This window comes from Rhinoderma darwinii, chromosome 5 (genome assembly GCF_050947455.1).
Source record: "Rhinoderma darwinii isolate aRhiDar2 chromosome 5, aRhiDar2.hap1, whole genome shotgun sequence".
In the NCBI taxonomy this organism is placed as follows: domain Eukaryota; kingdom Metazoa; phylum Chordata; class Amphibia; order Anura; family Rhinodermatidae; genus Rhinoderma; species Rhinoderma darwinii.
This window is the reverse complement of record NC_134691.1, coordinates 129,622,921-129,637,595: the sequence shown is the minus strand read 5'-3', so window position 1 is coordinate 129,637,595 and position 14,675 is coordinate 129,622,921.

Here is a 14,675-nt window from a genome sequence, read left to right as displayed (position 1 = left end):
GTCGCAGTTCCTGTATCAAGAAAATTCTAGGACATGCCCAAACTGGCGCATGTGCACAGGTTTGCCAATCCTGGTGCAAAGTTAGACCTCAAGCAGGTGGCTGTATTACGGCTCCGTACATGTTCCGCGTTATACGGAACAGTAATATGGCGCCCAAGTCTATGAGCCCATACTGAGGCATACAGTGTTTTTATCTCTTAGATCAAAACAGAATCCAAGAGAAAAATATTGTGACCATCGGATGCCATATTATGCAGATATTTTCTCCCAAAAGCATTGCATCTAGGTGTGATTACCTCTGTAACATTGTGCCATTCAGGACACTTTATAATGTGGAGCACAGAGTGCCTATGGCTCTGAGTAGTTTAGCACCATATGGTCTTCATGTGGCTCTGACATGCCCATGATGCGTAAGAATGTATTTACATGTGTACATGTAGGTTTTAAATTCTTTTTTTCATGCATTTTTTTAAATGCTTTTGATGCAGTTTCTGTAAAAATGACAGGAAAATGTGGGTATTCTGTACAAAGTGTGAGCAAAATTATGCTAAAAACCACAAAAAGCAAAAAAAAAACCTCAAAATGAATGAAGCCTGTATGTGTATCGTTTAACTAGATGCATTTATTTCCTTAACCCATTCTCGACCGTCATTTGCGACCAGTGCCATAACTGTAAGGCAGAGTAATGCCACGGGCAGAGGAGCTATAGCCGTGCCATCACCCACGGGAGAATGGCTGTGATTGCCAGCTGCCCTCCAGGGGCACCAGCTAAAAGTGGAGATAACTCGGATGCTGGTCGTTTAACCCATAGATGCTGTAGTCCTTAGTGTAGCCTCAATACTTAACAACAAATGTATAAAAAAGTTAGGTTGGAATATTGAGGCAAAACTGAAAGAAAATTCTTTCCTTAAAGGGGTTGTCCCAAGATTAAATGTTAATATCTACCAACAGGATAGGTGATAACATGCTGATCAGTGGGAATCCGAACACTGGGACCCTCACGGATCATGAGAACGGGGGTCCCATTCCTCTGAATGAATGGAACGGCAGGTTGCGCATGCGCCCTGCTGCTCCATTCATTCTATATGGCACAGCCGGAGATAGCCGGATGTACTTGGCTATCTCCGGCAGTCCCATAGACAGTGAATGGAGGAAAAGGACCCCCATTCTCTTGATCACTGTGAGTTCCCAGTTGTCGGACCCCTACCGATCAGCATATTATCACCTATCCTGTTGTTAGTGGGGTAACATTTAATCCTGGGACAACCCCTTTAAGGAGGATTTTTTAACTCCCCTGACATGTCAGTTGAAATAAATACTTCCTTCGCAATAGAAATTATGTAGCTCTTCTATTTCCTGGAAATATATGAATAAATGTACAACTGAACATTACTATTTTTCATTGTCAATACGACATGTTAGTACACATTCTGACACTGTCCAGTCATTGCCGACAGTGTCAGATTGTGCTGAGACACACCTTATTGGCAAGGGGAATAGTAATGCCCAGTTGTCACTTTATTCATACATTTCCAGGAGGAACGGAGTGACACAACGCAGAGTTCTAAGAAAACTCAAGCATTGCTATTGTATTAGTAATAAAATGATATACTAATGCAAACATGTCAAGTGAGTTCATTATTTACAGAAAGGAACAGTTATTGCAATAAAAAGGATAATGCAGAAAAAGATTTCGATTTTGTGGCTTTTCTCTGGCTTAGGATAGTTATGAGTAGGGTAAGGATTACAGGACACATTTATAGGCCATAATGGCCATACTTGATTACACATATGCACAAATAGTAACACAAGGAGAGTAATTTATCAATCTTTCTTTGCCAGTTTTCTAACATGGAAAATCGCAAAACGGGTGCAAATTGCAACTGTTGGCCTTTTTTTGCCGTCCTCGCCATTTTTGTAGAATTGGGGCGTGGCTTTGGGCAAAAGAGACGTCGTCACCGTGGTTCAACAAATTTATTATAATTTACGCCAGAAAACTGGCGTAAATTACAGTGGAAATCTATTCCAGCTCCTAGCTGGCATAGATTTCACCCTATGGGGCATAGCAAGTTTCATGCCCATGCTGGGCCTCTACCTTGCCCCCCCATCTGACAACCTTCCAGCCCCTGATTGGACAGTTAAAGTAAAATAAATAAATGTAAAAAACACGATTATAATCACCTCACCGATCTGCTTCTCTTCTCCAGCTCCCTTTTCACTCCAGCGTGGCTCATACAATGTACTGACGCTGGTCATCGTCAGGACAGTGCATGCGATGCAGCATTGATGACGTTAAAGTGCTGGTCGCATAAAGGGCCAGTACGTGTCTAGCTGTCACCCATCAGTTATGTGCCCAAATGGCTGCTAGACTATAATTAGGGGCTCTGCCCACTGGTTCCTTGCCTGAGCGGTTTTGTATACCTAAGTTTGTCTTGCAAATGGTCTCCCAGTGTTTTCCAGTTCCCAGTGCTACCCGTTCCTGCTGCCTGTACCCTGTATCCCGTACTATCGGATCTACAAGTGAAAGTCAAGTCGTGTCTTCCCGCTGCATCCGCGGTGCCACCTGCTGTGAAAGTCAAGTCGTGTCTTCCCGCTGCATTCGCGGTGTCACATGCTGTGAAAATCTTCATCATTTTATTTCTGTTCAACGCGACAACTGGGTAGAGTTCTCCAACAAGAACCACATGAGTTAATCTACTTCCTCTTCCCCATTCTTCATTGTATACAGCCAACATCCATGTGTTTCTCTTCCTGTGTCTGCTACATCTCAAGTACCTGCAGCTAACTCTTCATTTCGAGACTTTCTCCATATCTGGCAGCAGACCAAGTCCTCTATCCTACAGGTGATAGACTGAATGAAGAGAAATGCAGATAGAAAAAGAAAAAGCCCTTCTCCATTTCTATCCGGAGCCAAAGTCTGGTTGTCATCAAAGAATATTAGTTTGAAAATACCCTCTTACAAATTGGCTCCCAGATTTCTTGGTCCTTTTGACGTTCTCCAATAGATCAATCCAGTGTCATATAAGCTACGACTGCCTCCAACTCTCAAAATTCCCAAGTCTTTCCATGTGTCCCTCCTAAAGCCCGTGGTCCTGAATCTCAACAACAAATCCCCTGGCCCTGCAATTTCTCCCAGTGGTGCTTCTGACAACTTCAAAGTCAGAACACTGGGAAACGGATACAACTAAGGGACCATTTGCTAGACAAACATGGGTAGACACAACAATGCTCAGGCACAGGAAGGAGGGCAGGATGGATTTAAGTAGGGCAGGGTGCACAGGGATAGAATAGGGAAGGTTATACTGGTGCGCATGCTTGCCCTTTAAGAAATTATATACATTCCTGTATATAACTGCCATCAGCCTTGTATATAGCCCCCATCACCCCTGCATATAGCTTCCATCATCCCTGTATACAGAGATGACGGGGGTAATATAGAGGGATGATGGCGGTTATATACAGGAATGATAGAGGTTGCATACATACAGGTATGATGGGTGTTATATACAGGGAAGATGGTGGTTATATACTGGGATGATGGGGTATATACAGGGATGATGGGGGTTATATACAGGGATGTTGGTGGTTAAATACAGGGATAATGCCGGTTATATACAGGGATAATGGCGGTTATATACAGGGATGATGGGGGTTAAATACACTCTCATGATCCCTGTATATAACTCACATCTTCCCTGTATATGCTGAGCTTGGTGGTTTAAGTGGCTTGTTGGATCTGGTCATTTCTAATAATGCAGAGCTTGTTGGGAATGTCAATGTTCGTGAAAACCTCGGTAACAGTGATCATAATATAGTTATATTTTACCTATACTGTAAAAAACAAACGCAGGCTGGGAGGGCAAAAACATTTAATTTTAAGAAAGCCAATTTCCCCAGGATGAGGGCGGCAATTCAGGATATAGACTGGGAAGAACTAATGTCAAATAATGGGACAAATGATAAATGGGAGATTTTCAAATCTACCTTGGGTAATTATAGTGCAAAATGTATTCCTACAGGTAACAAGTATAAACGACTAAAATTAAACCCCACATGGCTTACACCTTCTGTGAAGGGGGCAATACATGACAAAAAAAGGGCATTTAAAAAATACAAATCTGAGGGTACATCTGCAGCCTTTGTAAAATATAAAGAGCTTAATAAAATCTGTAAAAATGTAATAAAATCAGCAAAAATACAAAATGAAAGGCAGGTGGCCAAGGATAGTAAAACAAATCCTAAAAAATTCTTCAAGCATATAAATGCAAAAAAGCCAAGGTCTGAACATGTAGGACCCCTAGATAATGGTAATGGTGAGTTGGTCACAGGGGATCAAGAGAAGGCAGAGTTACTAAATGGGTTCTTCCGCTCTGTATATACAACAGAAGAAGGAGCAGCTGATGTAGCCGGTGCCAGTGCTGTTAATATATCAGTTGATATACTGAATTGGATGAATGTAGATATGGTCCAAGCTAAATTAAATAAAATAAATGTACACAAGGCCCCGGGACCAGATGGGTTACACCCTAGAGTTCTTAAAGAGCTTAGTTCAGTTATTTCTGTCCCCCTCTTCATAATATTTAGAGAGTCTCTCATGAGTGGTATAGTGCCAAGGGACTGGCGCAGGGCAAATGTGGTGCCTATTTTCAAAAAGGGCACTAGGTCTTCGCCGGGTAATTATAGACCAGTAAGCTTAACATCAATTGTGGGGAAAATGTTTGAGGGGCTATTGAGGGACTATATACAGAATTATGTGACAATAAATAGTATTATAAGTGACAGCCAGCATGGTTTTACAAAGGACAGAAGCTGTCAAACCAACCTGATTTGTTTTTATGAAGAGGTAAGCAGAAGCCTAGACAGAGGGGCCGCTGTGGATATAGTGTTTTTGGACTTTGCAAAGGCATTTGACACTGTCCCTCATAGACATCTAATGGGTAAATTAAGGACTATAGGTTTAGAAAGTATAGTTTGTAATTGGATTGAGAATTGGCTCAAGGACCGTATCCAGAGAGTTGTGGTCAATGATTCCTTCTCTGAATGGTCCCCGGTAATAAGTGGTGTACCCCAGGGTTCAGTGCTGGGACCACTATTATTCAACTTATTTATTAATGATATAGAGGATGGGATTAATAGCACTATTTCTATTTTTGCAGATGACACCAAGCTATGCAATATAGTTCAGACTATGGAAGATGTTTGTGAATTGCAGGCAGATTTAAACAAACTAAGTGTTTGGGCATCCACTTGGCAAATGAAGTTTAATGTAGATAAATGTAAAGTTATGCATCTGGGTACGAAAAACCTGCAAGCATCATATGTCCTAGGGGGAGCTACACTGGGGGAGTCAATTGTTGAGAAGGATCTGGGTGTACTTGTAAATCATAAACTAAATTTCAGCATGCAGTGTCAATCAGCTGCTTCAAAGGCCAGCAAAATATTGTCGTGTATCAAAAGAGGCATGGACTCGCGGGACAGGGAGGTAATATTACCACTTTACAAAGCATTAGTGAGGCCTCATCTAGAATATGCAGTCCAGTTCTGGGCTCCAGTTCATAGAAAGGATGCCCTGGAGTTGGAAAAAATACAAAGAAGAGCAACGAAGCTAATAAGGGGCATGGAGAATCTAAGTTATGAGGAAAGATTAAAAGAACTAAACCTATTTAGCCTTGAGAAAAGACGACTAAGGGGGGACATGATTAACTTATATAAATATATGAATGGCGCATACAAAAAATATGGTGAAATCCTGTTCCATGTAAAACCCCCTCAAAAAACAAGGGGGCACTCCCTCCGTCTGGAGAAAAAAAGGTTCAACCTGCAGAGGCGACAAGGCTTCTTTACTGTGAGAACTGTGAATCTATGGAATAGCCTACCGCAGGAGCTGGTCGCAGCAGGGACAGTAGATGGCTTTAAAAAAGGCTTAGATAATTTCCTAGAACAAAAAAATATTAACTGCTATGTGTAGAAATTTTTTACTTCCCCTTTCCTATCCCACTTCCCCTTTCCCATCCCTTGGTTGAACTTGATGGACATGTGTCTTTTTTCAACCGTACAAACTATGTAACTATGTAACTATGTAACCAAGCATGGGTTGAAACGTTGAAAGTTTTATTGCTTGGTGAATAAAGACCAACACATTTTTGGAAACCTGAGTGCTGCAGTTTTTCTCATTTATATTGTATATAACTCCCATCATCCCAGTATATAACTCCCAACCTTCCTGTATATACCAGCCAGCCATCATCCCTATATATAACCCCATCATTCCTGTATATAACCCCATCAACCCTGTATATAACCACCATCATCCCTGTATAAAACTCCCATAATCCCTGTATACAGGGATGATGAGGGTAATATACAGGGATGATGTGTCACGGCTATGGGGTATGTGGACCCACTAGGCCAATACGCCGTAGCGGAATAGCAGCTGGCCAAACAACAGTCAATAATAGTCTTTAGAACTTTAGAAGAGTGCCTGCATAGAAGATTAGGCAGACACTTAGCATAGCAGACACTTGGCGCAGCAGATGTTTGATGTAGCAGTCGTTTGATGTAGCAGATATTTGGTGTAGCAGACACTTGGCACAGATGACACTTGGCACAGATGACTCTTGACACAGATGATCCTCTTAACTCCGACACTAGACTTTGCACTGGAACAAACACAATTACTGGATACGGGATACAGGATACGGGAACACAGGAAACATGATACAACTAATGGACCATTTGCAATAATGAACATGGGCAAACACAACATTGCTCAGGCAAGGAGGAAGATGGCAGAGTCCTTTTTATAGTTCCTGGTATGCTGGGATAGGATGGGGGAGATTTTCCTAATGTGCGCAAAGGCCCTTTAAGGCCGGGAGTGAGCGCGTGTGCACACCCTATGCGTATCAGCAGCCGTGGTCAGTATTGTGTGCTGGCGTCTCAGAGGAGGGAGTCGCCGGCATGAGCTCACAGGTCTGTGGTCCGCTACCACGGCCATTACATGATGGAGGTTATATACAGAGAAGATAGGGTTATATACCGGAATGATGGGGATGATGGACAGTGACATCAGGTGCTCCTCCTGGAACGGAATCCCCTTTGCTGATGCTCTGGCTGGGGATTCAACTCTTAAAGGGAATCCCTGACATCACTGTCCATATATAGACAGTGATGTCAGGGGCTCCTCCTGAAGCGGAATCTCCAGCCACAGTGTCGGCAATGCTCTGGCAGGGGATTCCGCTCCAGTAGTAGCCCCTGAGGTTACTGTCCATATATGGACAGTGACGTCAGGGGTTCCCTCTAGGAACGGAATCCCCGGCCTATGCTTTGGCTAGGGATTCCGCTCCTAGAGGGTATCCAAATGTCGCTATCTACAGCTGGGAGGGTATCGCTATCTACAGGGAGGTTGTGTGATCTTCAAGCTGGGTGTGGTACTATCTACATGGGCACTGTGGCACTATCTATGTGGGCACTGGCACCTTATGTGGGCACTGGCACTAGGGGCGGCTAAGGGGGCATTATACTGTGTGGGGGCAGCTAATGCAACATTATACTATATGTGGACAGTTAAGGGACCATTATACTGTATGGAGGCAGCTATGGGGTATTATACTATATGGTGGAAGCTATAGGGGCATTATACTATATGGGGCAGCTGTGGGGGCATTATGCTGTTTGGGTCAGCTATGGGGGAATTATACTGTATGGGGGAAATTATAGGGACATTATACTATATGGGGCAGCTATAGGGGTATTATACTGTATGGGGCAGCTGTGAGGACATTATACTGTATTGGGGCAGCTATGGGGCATTATACTGTATAAGGGCTGCTATGGGGGCATTATGCTGTATGGGGACATTTGTGTGGGCAATATAGGAGTATGATACTGTGTGGGCTGAACCGGTGTGTATGGGCGGGATTAGAGTCATGGCTTAAAAGGAAAAAAATTATCATGACGCGCTACGCGCGCCGCATCGGTTGTCCCTCTTTGTGATTCCTAAAAGTTGGAAAGTATGCATACAGGGATGATCGTCGTAATACACAGGGATAATGTAGGTTATATACAGGGATGATGGTGGTTATATACGGGGATGATGGCGGTTATATACAGGAATGGTGGGGTTATATACAGGGATGATGAGGTAATACACAGGGATGATAGGGGTTATATACAGATTTTATACAGGGATGATGGTGTTATGTCATCCTTGTTTATTACCCTATCATCCCTGTATATAACCCCCATTGTCCCTGTATATAACCCCCATCACCTCTGTGTAATAATTAGTGGGTGTTTGGGGCAGTGTGCAGCGAGGGAGCTGGGTGACTGTAATTAGAGCAGGGAATGACCCTGAGAACATATAGGGGCGTTGCAGTATGCAAATAGCAGAGAAACTGTGGAGGAAGGGGGCTATAAGCTGTCTTCTCAGATGCAGCAAGGGATCATGGGTATGCTGGGTTAAAAGACAGGAAACAGTCAGAACCAGAAGTAAGGGATGTAAATAAACCGAAAGAGCAGCAGTGACGATTGAGATGAAACAGAAACTGGTTAGAAGGTATGTAGAGGGTTTTAGGGAAGGCAAACCAAGGCTGGGGGACACTTTTTAGAAAATATTTTTTTCCTGGCCAACCCCTTTAAATATTTTTCGCATAGTGCTGGGAGAAGTCCGGAGCCACAGTTGATGCCAGTGGACACAAAGCTGTTCCCATCAGAAACTAGGAATTAGTTTTGTCATCAGAGTACCTCTGGCGTATTTTGAACTACTGTATGCTGGAGAGAATCATGACTGGATATATGTGAAAGGAGCCTAAGTGAGTAGTGTACAACAATCTAAAACTGCTTGTGGTCTGCTTGAATTGGGCAATGAGTAATAAGCATAAAATATTTGATTGGTATTCTGGGAATCCAAATCCTTCAAAGTTATATTGGAATTAATAATAATAATAATAATAATAATAAATTAATTAAAAATCTTTTCTGGGATTCTTAACAAGGTTACGGAACCTCAGAATGATTAATTCACACAAACATTCGGTATGAAAATCAAAATACTTGTTTATATGAAAATGAAAAACCTTTGAAAGCAATATTACATTATACTGTAATTTCTTCTATTTAGATCACTTTTAAGCATCATAAAATAGATATTGGATTCTAGTGTTTGTAAATGTGGATTCTTTCAAAAACAGACCTATTGCTCATGGAGATAAAGCCAGCAAATCTAGTAGGATAGCCACACAAAGATATATTAAATAATAACATGACCTAGGGGCTTACATGTAGATTAATCTTTTGCAAAGATGACCCAACAACTTCAAACTCATTTCTGAAACTGTATTCAGTCACTTTGAACATGTTAATGTCCCTGGTTTACAGCATACTTACACTTTTCATACCCAAATAACCAGAGAATGATTTTATTATTCATAAGGATTTTTTTTTTGTACCTGAAGTAATAGTGCATGTAGTCGCAGTTATTATTTTTTAACCTTTTTCATTTTTGTGTTTTTTTTGTAGATTTTTTGTAGCCTGGGGTTTAAATTTTTTTACATTTAAAATTATTGTACTTCATGTTTTTAGCTAAACTGTTTACTCAGCACAGTATAAATAACAAACATATGGTGTATTAAAACAAGAATACAACAACTTAGGGCACAGTGTGGCTTATTTACCAACAATGTAGTTCATGCAAAATAAGTACTTGTAAAGTACATCCAATCTTCCACCCTATTATGCATTATTTATTATATGAGACACTAAACCAAAAGAAAGAATTCTAAATAGTATTAAACATTTGTGATGTATTCTTACTTGGCTCACACACACACACATATATATATATATATATATATATATATATATATATATATATATATATATATATATATATATATATATATATATATATATATATATATAAAAGCATATATGTTGGGTAACATATTTATCTCTATAAGTAAATACCTTTTCTAATTAGCGGGTTCATAAAATCAAGCATGCAGCTATATGATCCATAGATAAACATTAGTAGTAGCATGGGCTCATATACCATATGTGGAGCCTGTATACGGATGTAGCCATCTTTAAAGAGGCTCTGTCACCAGATTATAAAATGCATATCTCCTATTGAATGTGATCGGCGCTGCAATGTAGATAAAAACTATTTTTTTTTTTTTTTTTTAAACGATCATTTTTGCCCAAGTTATGAGCAATTTTAGATATATGCAAATGAGCTTTTCAATGGACAACTGGGCGTGTTTCCTCGTTTTACCAACTGGGCGTGTATTGTGTTTTTACCAACTGGGCGTGTTTACTCGTTTTACCAATTGGGCGTTGTGAATAGAAGTGTATGACGCTGACAAATCAGCGTCATGCACTTCTTTCTCATTGTTCCCACCCAGCTTCTTTCACTGCAGACACACAGCGTGACGTCACCCACCTTTCAGCCTTGGCGTCGGACGAGAGAAGATACATCGGCTCCAGGCGTCCGAGAGGGTAATATGCTCGTCTCTAAGGAGTTTACTATGCTTACCTGCCACAGTGCCCTCTGTAGATATTGCCACACACCCACCCATAGATAATGCCACAGTGCCCTCTGTAGATAATTCCACAGTGCCCTGTGTAGATAATGCCACAGTGCCCTCTGTAGATATTGCCACACACCCACCCGTAGATAATACCAGAGTGCCCTCTGTAGATAATGCCACAGTGCCCTATGTAGATAATGCCACATCCCCTAGATGATGCCACAGTGCCCTCTGTAGATAATGGCACAGTGCCATCTGTAGATAATGCCACATTGCCCTCTTTAAATAATGACACAGTGCGATCTGTAAATAATGCCACAGTGCCAGCTTTAGATAGTGCCACACACACCACCCCCTGTACATAGCTCCATACGGGCTCCCTCTAGGAGTGGAATCCTCAGCCAGAGTGTTGCCGACGCTTAGGCCAGGGATTCCTCTGCTGGAGGAGCCTCTGACATCACTGTCTATAGATAGTGACGTCAGGTGATCCTCCTGGACCAGAATGTGATGTCAGGGGCAACGGAGTCTCAGAGCAGAGCACTAGTATAGGCTCTGCTCTGGAACTCTGGGGAAGCCCCTGACATCACTGTCCCTATATGGACAGTGATGTCATGGGCAACCCCAGAGCCGGAGTCCCGGGCAGAGCACTATTTCCGCTCTGCCTGGGACTCCATCTCTGCTCCTGACATCACTGTCCATATATGGATAATGATGTCAGGGGCTTTCCCAGTCAGAGTACAGGAGCAGAGCCGCTTTTAGCACTCTGACTGGGACTCCAGCTCTGCTCCTGACATCACTGTCCATATTTGGACAGTGATGTCAGGGGCTTCCTCAGATCAGGAGACCCGGAGCAGAGCACTAGTATAAGCCCTGCTCCGGAACTTTGGGGAAGACCCTGACATCACTGTCCGTATATGGATAGTGATGTCACAGGCAATCCCAGAGCCAGAGTCCCGGGCAGAGCACTAGTAGCGCTCTTCCTGGGACTCCAGCACTGCTCCTGACATCACTGTCCATATGCCTTGTCTTTATAATTTGAGACTGATGACTCAGAAGAGAAACCTCAACATATTATTATTGATCCTTCTATGATTATTGCCGGAAATCCTCTGCAGATCAAGGACATTCCTCCTGGAAAGATTTTTGTCCGTCCTGCTGACAGGAAAATAATTATCCACTGGGGGCATAATTCCAAACTGGCCAGGCATTCTGGTTTCCGACAGACTCAGGACTTTATTGCAGGTCATTATTGGTGGTCCTTGCTACCTAGGGATGTCTTGGACTTTGTTTCCTCCTGTACTAATTGTGCCCTAAACAAGTCCCCTCATTTTAAATTTGCTGGCCCACTCCAACCTCTGCCGATGCCTGCTGCTCCCTGCCAACACATTGCTATGGACTTTATCACTGACCTTCCCCCTTCTGCTGGATGTACTACGATCTGGGAGGTAGTGGATCGTTTCTCCAAAATGGCACATTTTATTCCTTTAATGGGCCCCCCCTCAGCTCCTCGTCTGGCAGATCTGTTCACCCAACACATCTTTCATTTACATGGACTACCCCTTTATATTGTTTCTGACCGGGGTGTACAGTTCATGTCTAAATTCTGGAGAGTCCTGTGTAATCTTTTAGATGTGAAGCTGGATTTCCCTTCTGCCTATCACCCACAGTCTAACGGTCAAGTGAAGGGGGGGTCAACCAAATACTAGAGAATTATCTCCATCATTATGTCTCTGTCCAACATGACAATTAGGTATAGCTCCTGCCTTGGGCTAATTGTGCTCTACACAAGTCCCCTCATTCTAAATTTGCTGGTCTGCTTCAACCTCTGCTGGTGCCTGATGCTCCCCTGCAACACATTGCTATGGACTTTATAACTTACCTTCCCCCTTCTGCTGGATGTACTACGATCTGGGTAGTAGTGGAGCGTTTCTCCAAAATGGCATACTCTATTCCTTTAACTGGCCTCCCCTCAGCGCCTCGTCTGTTTGTCCAACACATCTTTCGTCTACATGGATTACTTATTCATATTGTTTCTGACCGGGGTGTACAGTTCACATCTAAATTATGGAGAGCCCAGTGTAATCTTTTAGATGTGAAGCTGGACTTTTCTTCTCCCTATCGCCCACAGTCTAACGGTCAAGTGGAGAGGATCAACCAAATACAAGAGAATTATCTCTGACATTATGTATTTGTCCAACATGACAATTGGGCACAGCCAGGGGTAGGATCCGGCCGTTTCTCCCCGGTTCTCCCAATACGGTTGTTAAAATGACAGCCGGCATGCAGAACCGGGTGAAGCGGGAAGCCAGAACCAGTCCGGTCCCCTGGACTCAATTGTATCCACGTTCTTAGGACTTGGATACAATTGAGTTGACTAGCACTGCCCGGGCGAGGCACATGATGCCTCGCCATTCGGCGCTTTAGTGATGATGCAGTCGGCGTGGATGATGTCATCGCGCCGTTGCATCGTTTCCGATGGAGGAGGACTAACATCGCTGGAGGATGGCGCAGCAATGGTATAGTTAAGAAAATGTGTTTTCTTTCCTTCTACTGTGGGCACTATAGGGCACTACATAGGGGACTATACAGGGAACGAGAACTACAGAAGACTATATAGGGAACTAACTACAGGGGACTATATAGGTGGCCCTTATCTACAGGGAACGCCACAGGAGTCCCTATCTACAGGGTAACGCCACAAAGGGACCCATGTGGCATTCCCTTTAGATATGGCCCCATCTACAGGGAACGCCACATGGGGCCCTATGTACAGGGACCGTGACAGGAGCACAGGGGGCTCTATCTACAGGGAACGCCACAGGGGGCTCCATCTACAGGGAACGCCACAGGGGTCTCTATCTACAGGCAATGCCACAAGGGGCTCTATCTACAGGGAACGCCACAAGGGGCTCTATCTACAGGGAACGCCACAAGGGGCCCTATCTACAGGAAATGCCACAGGGAGCCCTATCTACAGGGAATGCCACAAGGGTCCCTAACTACAGGAAATGCCACAGGGAGCCTTATCTACAGGCAATGCCACATGGGGCCCTATCTACAGGGACTGCCACAGGGTCACAGGGGGCTCTATCTACAGGGAACGCCACAAGGGGCTCTATCTACAGGGAACACCACAGGGGACTCTATCTACAGGGAATGCCACATGGGGCCCTATCTACAGGGAACACCACAGGGGGCTCTATCTACAAGGAATGCCACAAGGGGCTCTATCTATAGGGCACGCCACAGGGGGCCCTATCTACAGGAAGCACCACATGGGGCTCTAGAGGGAACACCACAGGGGGCTCTATCTACAGGGAACTCCACAAGGGGCTTTATCTACAGGGAACGCCACAGGGGGCTTTTTCTACAGGGAACGCCACAGGGGGGCCTATCTACAGGAGGCACTATACAGGGTACGCTACAGGGTGCACAATACAGGGAACGCTACAGTGAATGCCACAGGGGACACTATCTACAGGGAACGCTACAGGGGGCCCTGTCTGCAGGGAACGCTACAGGGGGCACTATCTACAGGGAAGTCTACTACCTACAGAGGGCTCTATGGGGAGAACTATCTATAGAGGGCTCTACTGGAAGCACTATCTACAGAGGGCTCTTCTAGGATCACTATCTACAGGGGGCACTGTGTGTGGTGCATTACTTTACAGTGTTTGACACAATTTTATTCAGGGGCAGAGTGTATGTTACTATTATATTCAGGGGCACAGTGTGTAGCACTATTATATTCGGGGACACAGTGTATGATACTATTATATCTGGGGAATAGAGTGTGGTACCATAAGAATTTGCTCTTTGTTTATAGGTGCAGAAATGTTGAAAAAGTAAGCTTCCGAAGACATCTGAGCAGAAAATTTACCCATTTCCGCAGAAATGGGTCATGGCCAGGAGGCATCATAGAGTTCTGGACCAGATGGAAAAGTAAAGAGAACGACTAGAATCTGAGAAATCGTCATCGGTGAGTCACTAAATGTAAATGTTTATTCTCCCTGTGACTGCTCAGTACTGTAGTCATTGTATGATCTGCAGCGAGATGATGTGTATATCGTTCTTTTTTGTGAAACAGCAACTCCCAGCAAATCCTTACCATCATTCTGGCTATACTGGGAGCTGTAGTTTTATGCGGTA